The sequence below is a fragment of the Corticium candelabrum genome, chromosome 7 (assembly GCF_963422355.1).
Source record: "Corticium candelabrum chromosome 7, ooCorCand1.1, whole genome shotgun sequence".
Classification (NCBI taxonomy): Eukaryota; Metazoa; Porifera; class Homoscleromorpha; order Homosclerophorida; family Plakinidae; genus Corticium; species Corticium candelabrum.
Genome location: NC_085091.1, coordinates 6,636,510 through 6,643,791, shown reverse-complemented (window position 1 = coordinate 6,643,791; position 7,282 = coordinate 6,636,510). Strand labels below are relative to the sequence as shown.

General features: G+C 41.4%; 1 long non-coding RNA gene across 1 annotated transcript; it reads left to right on the top strand.

Annotated features, from left to right (window-relative positions):
- Positions 1–951: 951 nt before the first annotated feature.
- Positions 952–1,606, top strand: LOC134182749 (uncharacterized). The gene is made up of 4 exons (XR_009970409.1): positions 952–1,077; positions 1,139–1,300; positions 1,368–1,442; positions 1,521–1,606. It is a non-coding gene; the product is annotated as an uncharacterized LOC134182749 (long non-coding RNA).
- Positions 1,607–7,282: the final 5,676 nt, after the last annotated feature.

Sequence of the window (7,282 nt, the reverse complement as noted above, 5' to 3'; positions counted from 1 at the left end):
TGCACATAAAGAGAGGAAAATCAGTTGGGCAAAATGTAGAGAACAAAAGAATGTCGCTTACCTAGATCCCTTTACAACAAACTACGTAGCATAAGCCCAACAAATCTCATACGCAGCAAGCCCTGACGCAACCGATTCCTCATCGAAGTGCACGTGATAACGACAGTCTTCCACATGCTTTACGACAAATACCAATAACGATGACCTTGTACGATTACACTGAGAGTCAAATTGACCAGAAACCGCCATGATCATCGTTACATTGACCTCTTCGTACACCTCCAAACAAGAGAAGATTCCATCTTGAAAAATGTTCTGAAGAAAGCAATAGTGCAGGCACATCTAATAACTAAGTAGGTTGGATTCGGTTTGCTCTATATGTTGGGCTAAATAAAAATAGTTGAAGCTACCGGCTGACGAACGTCATAATTGGTCGCTTTTCTCGTCTTCTTGCAGGTGTATCTAGATGTATCTAAGGTTGGAAGGCACGCAAAAAGCAGAAAATAGATAAATCGGCAAAACTGCGTTGTAAGATGTGTTGAGGTATAAAACTTACTAGACTGTGCGCCGATGATTCGATGTTGTCATACAAGCCAGCGATACGCCCTAAAGACGGTCAGATTATCTGGGACATATCGCAAACTTAATTAACTTCCCCTGTTGTTTGGTAGACTGTGATGTCACAGACATGTCACGTGGTTTTCTTGTCTCTTCAAAATATATATTGTCTTTTATTAGTTTGAATCCGCTAGCGTAGTACATCAGCTTTACAATATGAGACTTTGTCAAATGTCTAGAAGTTAACTTAATTTACACCTACAGTAACTATGATCTACTTTAGCCGTATTGAAACTTCTTACCATACATTTAGCACATCTCTTACTTTAATATCAAACCTTATATACTATGTTATTTCGCAGGCGCTGCCGACCACATTTCGTTAATTTGTTAAAATTTTAGGTTTTCGATGATGTGAAAGTAAGAAGGAAAGTGCTGTCTCTCAAAGTCAAGTGTACTAATAAGTCATCACATTCTGTAAATGTTTGTGAATGGATAGGGGAACTGAATTACTTACAGGTGACACCTAATGATATACGATGCATAAAATACATATACACTTTTGCATTATCTATGTTAGAATCATCATAACGAGTGCAAGTTTCAGATAGTTGGATGTCCCAGAGATTGTGGCAACAACATGCAACGATGTGAGCTTTCGCAGCATCAGCTATTTACATGTCCTCGACTTCCTATTACTTGTGGCAGCTGCGAGGAAATATTCGAAATGCGTAATATGGAGGTTTTCAGATATCATTACAGTGTCTAAAATCTCTCTATTTTAACGTAAATATGTATGCATGTTTTAGCGTCATAAGATGTCGTGTCCAAAATTGCCTATCAATTGCACGTTGAAATGTGGAAAGAAAGTGGAAAGAAGAAACGTGAGAGCTCTTTCTTTGCGTAACTATGTAATAAATGATCAACAGTTTTCTAAGTATATAAATAATATTTGGTTGTAGATAAAAGATCACGTTTCTGAGTTAGGTGATTGTCCCAACACGATAATGCCTTGCATCTTCAAGGACGTGGGCTGCGACGTTACAGTAATATATTCATTTGAGCTATTTGTTTGGTTATATTAAAGCGCACGTTTGTTTCAGGTTAAGAGACATGAAATGGAGCAACATTTAACTACAGCAGTAGTGCAGCATCAAATCAAACAACATCAAATAGTGAAAACACTGATAGATGAAAACAAGGCACTGAGAGATGTAAACAAGACACTTAGGGATGAAACCAAACAGATAAAAGAAACTATGCATTTTGTAAACTCTGCTCTCATTCAACTGTGTTCATCTCAAAGTGAAGACTTAGTGTCTTATTGTGGTAAAACTATAGTACGGTTTACCGTTTCAAATGGTAAGGTACTGCGGAAACGAAGTAAGCCTTTCTTTGCTCATTCGAATGGGTACAAAGTGGCGTTGGAGATTTGGTCTATTGATGGTGATGTTTGTGCTGCACTCATTCCTGTCTGTGGTGACCATGACCACCAATTGATGTGGCCGTTTAGACTCCGTCATACGATTACGTTAGTTGGCCGGCAACGTCATGAAGATGACATCAAAATGAAAATAGATCCAGCAAAACTAGATGATGAGCTTATCAAATGCTGTTATGGCAAACCGTTGTTCTTGCGTGGCCTCCCATCAAAATGGGTAAGAGATCTGCGTTGTAAAACAGCTTCGCTTCGCGTCTCTCAACATATTCTTTTTACTGAAAAGTACTTGAAGAACGAAAATATTGTTATCGTTGTCGAAGTAGACAATTGACAGTTCTTTTTGTTTCAATATGATTGTGTTGTATGCAAAAGAATGTATACGTGCACGTGTGATTTGAAGTCTTTCAAGAGATTGTAGAAAATATACCAAGAATTCCATCGAAATCACTCGAACAGTAACTATACTTTAGTGTTTTCTCGCCTCCAAATATATTTTCTTTATGGCCCACTGACTCATTCTGGGATAAAATTGAGTACCTAGTTAAGTAAGTATATTAAATGTTGTCAACCTTGGAAAATTAATTCGTGCCCAAATATAATCTATTTGCTCGGTTTCTGTTGCTCTGGAAAAGGTTATATAATACCTAATACACAATTGTGACTTATGCGAGGCATCTATTTCTAAATTTCGTCGTCGAAAAAATGCCATAGGCTAGCAGAGGCACTTCTCGTTGGTCTTGAAGGGTTTGCAGTAAAAATTGTTGTACTGAGTCTAGAAGGAAATCTATTTTTACGTTGTGCATGCGCAGTAAAAGTTACAATAGTTTGGCAGTGTGAGCATGCGTGCGTGCGTGCGTGGGTGAGTGTATGATAGAGGCTTGTGCATGTGTATGAGGCGTGTAGACCTACATGTGTATGAGGTTTGCTAAATGTCATCATATTCCTGGACTTTTCCTAGGAACTTTGCAGTATCAGGAACTTTGTTGATAATAATAATAATAATTTATTTTTATCAAACAAATCTGGTGTAGTTTCCTCATAGGGGCAACATAAAAACACAAACACATACACATGTAGACAAATAACATACCTAACACACAAAATCACTTAACCTACACGTAAAAATATTACCATCTACCATACCGAATCCATGTCCAGGATAACTATGTCTAACTATTAGCAAAGCCAGTCCTCCCACGAGCTCATTTCTTGAATCTATGGCCTTTTTAAGAAATTTAGTCTGTACTATTTTCATCGTAAGAGATGCCTCAGCAAAGTCTGGAATTCTTTTCCACCAGACTCTCTTTGTCTCATACTAAGCCCACGACGAATAACTTTTCGATACGCTGTGTTAATAGACGTCTCTACTATACTTCGTTCAAAATTCCACAAATGACTTCCATAGGAAAGAAATGGAAATAGTTGCCTTTCCATGATTGTCATCCTTACGCTACCTTCTGGACAACTTCCACCAAGTCGGCTAATGACACCTTTCACAGCAGCATAAAATTTTCTTTTTCGAGCCTTCAATGTACTCTGTACCAAACAGCAACCATTCATGACAACGCCCAAATGTGTTATTTCCTCCCTGTTTGGTAATCTATTGCCATTGAGAAAAACATCTAATTTACTAGAGTGTTTCCATCGTCTCTGCTTGAATGTAATCACGACACTCTTTTTGGTGTTGTAGATCAGATTATGCTCTTTTTCATACGTAGTACATATATCTAACATTTGTTGTAATCCAGCAACATTTGGGGACACTAGTGTTATGCCGTCTGCGTAAGTCAAGCACCCGAGGTATAGATCTGCTATTCTAGCTCATAATACGGAGTTTCATTTCGTTATCCACTTTATATCTGGATTGGTTGAACCAATTGGCGGCGAAGGAAGACGTATGTGGCAACTACTATGTATCGTTTGTAGATCCAATTGAGAAAGACTACCGATGTTCCGTTTGTCTGTCTGCGTTGAAAAATGCATTTCATTTGCCTCTCTTTCTGCAAGACCAAGTAGCAGAGTAAGTTAAAGTCGCCTAAACGTTGACACCACATAAAGATGGACAGCTGAAGTTTCACTAGCTTCTTATCACGGAACGAATTAGTCATCAACCGCGACGCGGTTTGTTGTAGTAGCAAGCACTGCGTCGTACCTACTCGGGGCAGAACGCTCTTCCAGTTGACGCCGCGTTTTCTCACTTTTTCCGTATGTTAAATTGTCATCCAGTTGCTGATTGGTTGCCATAGTCTTAACAGCGTTGTCCATCTCCTGTTTTAGTTCTGCCAACGTGTCGATCATTTCCAACTGTTTGCTATCTCTTGCTCTGTACATTACTTCAGTCCTCTCTCCTTTACTTACATTTTTGCAACTCTTGTCTTCAAAGTCTACACAAATTAAGAACAATTCGAACTACTAGATTGACAAGCATTGTCAATCATGCATAACGAAAGAAAAAAGACGTTATCTAGTATACCCTTGAAGGCAGTGGCAGCTGCAGAATCCACAACAGAAGAAGATGCGGTAGACTCTATCTCCAGTAAGCTACTAGAAGGAAACAGCAGCTGTGGTTTGCCCGGTTCGTTTGCAGTCGCTTCATCATGTGAACTGCCGACTCTACTTTCGTATGGTAATAGTAGATGACAATTTTCAATTTTTTCTTCTTGCGTGGAGGTTTTCATCTCACTTCGGTACCTGCTTCGTCACAATGAAAATGATAGGTAATTGTAGTGACAAATTTCTGCAAGTTGCCAAAGCCAAGTTCTGCGAAATACTCATGAGTCCTTTTAGCTTGCAAACTCGACAGGCGGTCCACTTTCAAACGTGGTGGATTTTCTTTACTATGGTCGTTAGTTAATTAGCGCCGTCACAATAGCCAAGTACAAATCAGCGTCACCAGTGTTATCAGAGCCACCTTTACCCATAACAGAACTACAGAAATTTTTAAAACCGTCATCATTAATCAACATTTCATCAACCTATTTTTACTACATTATGCGTGCGCAACGAAAGCATGCATACTGTAGGGTCTACTTGTGTATGTGTGTGTGTGTGTGTGTGTGTGTGTGTGTGTGTGTGTGTGTGTGTGTGTGTGTGTGTGTGTGTGTGTGAGTGCGTGCGTGCGTGCGCGTGCGTGTGTGTGTGTGTGTGCGTGTGTGTTATGTGTGTGTGTGTGTGTGTGTGTGTGTGTGTGCGCGCGTGCGCGCGAGGATGTGTGTGTGCGTGTGTGTTATGTGTACGTGTGTGTACGTGTGTGTGTGTGTGTGTGTGTGTGTGTGTGTGTGTCTGTGTGTGTGTCTGTGTGTGTGTCTGTGTGTGTGTCTGTGTGTGTGTGTGTGTGTGTGTGTGTGTGTGTGTGTGTGTGTGTGTGTGTGTGTGTGTGTGTGTGTGTGTGTGATCCAGACTGGAAAAGGAGCGGTGTACAGCTTATTGGGTCATCAAACGCATTTATAGTCCACAGTCGCTATAAACACGCCTGCAAACGAAGGAGCTATAGCCCGGTCTACAGTACAGGAACCAATGCAGCCATATCTGTCCGTGCCCAACGGCAGGTCCTTATTCATTTTGCCATTTGTGTGTCGTTGCATGTGGTATTCTATTACTTCCTTTTCTTCCTATACTGGCAACGGGATCTGAAACTACATACATCGCGTCCACACTTATAGCAATCCACTTTCGAGGGTCGGCGATTGCGATCCAATAGCGCAATCCACTTCGGGACGTGCACGGATTCGTTGGATCGATGTACATCTATCACAATCGGTTTAATACATAATTAGAAAATAGTACATTGTCATTCACGTGCATGCACTATAGGAATGTATGCGAAACATCTTCGCAGGAGATTGATGGCTGGCTGAAGAGGCGAAATTTGGATGCACCAAAATATGCAGAGAACTATAGGCTATGTCAGTATGCCTTCTCCTTAGCCATGTAGGCTTTCGCTCAAATCCTCTCTTCTACTTGTACGTTAGTGCCTCGTCATGCACGTACTTTTCTTTCTCGCTCAATTTGAATTGCCTTACGTCCAAGTATCAACTGTTTCCACAAGCAAAAACCTAAAATGTATGCCCCTCATACCAGAAACATAGAGAGAGAAGATGGAGCGTCTGTGAGGTGATATCGTTGTGATGGTATTAAAGAGGCGGAGCTGTTGTCTACGGATATGGTAATTAAATTTGAGTTAGCGTCAGTTCGAGAAGATGGCGGCCGGAGGAAGCTGCGAGAAAGTTGATCAACGCTCGAACAATGACCTGACAGCAAGAAGAAAGCCGGGTCCCCTTACTAAGGGCACCGTATTTTATAAGGACATGCGGATTTACCACTTTCTTGTCTAGCTGAGTAGTGCTAGCACGCAGTACGGATGTGAATGTTACTCTCAACATCTACCTCTCGTCTTGCAAGCGTGTGTTGCAGCGAAAGTGTCAAAGCTGTCGTTCTAGCGCTAACTCAAAGTTACAATATTATGATAATAGCTTGGCCGTCTCCTACCATCACAACGATATCGCCCCACCCATGCCGGAACGGACTCTCCATTTAGACTTGACCCAGTATCCGCCTTGTCATTTCCCGGATTGTCAATCCTCGGCGGAGAAAGACTGGTCAAATGCACTAATTGCTGGCCATTATTGCACCTCGTTAACGATCTGTATCGGACCCGGGAGTTTATCAGACGTATGTCGTTCCACTAAACGGCTCCCAGGAAGCCGATAATTTATGCAAGATGTCAAACAAGCAGCCAACGAACACCGTCCGTTGTCAAAAACAAACACGCATTACACTTCAACACATGAACAGCCGGCTATTGTCTCGACCCATTTGCAACGGATTCGGAAGCTCTTGAATCCAAACTCATAGCGCAAACTACACGTAAGACGTCAAACTCCGGTTCAAAAGTCGCGTTAACTCCTAGATCAATGGGAATCTAGGCCAAGAAGCGATAGGAACGTTCTCTTGGCGATTGTGAAGTGTTTGTGCGCCACGCCTTTGCACACTGATGGCATCATTTAGTGGCGTCAGTGGGCTGCCTGACACCAGTCTCCGCCTAGTGGCCGCAGACGATAGATAATTCGGGGCAAAACGAAAGCGAAGAGAGCATCTTTGTAGCGTTGTTAGACTGACTGTACTTTAGACGTCCGTATATAAAGGAACGGTAATTAGATAAGACCCGGAATTGTGAAGGCGCACATCCCACAGAGTGGTCTTATTCTAGCCTCAGTACAATCTTCTCTCTCCTTTTAGATGCTCCTGCTCATACAATATGTCAGTTACGTGATACCAAAATTG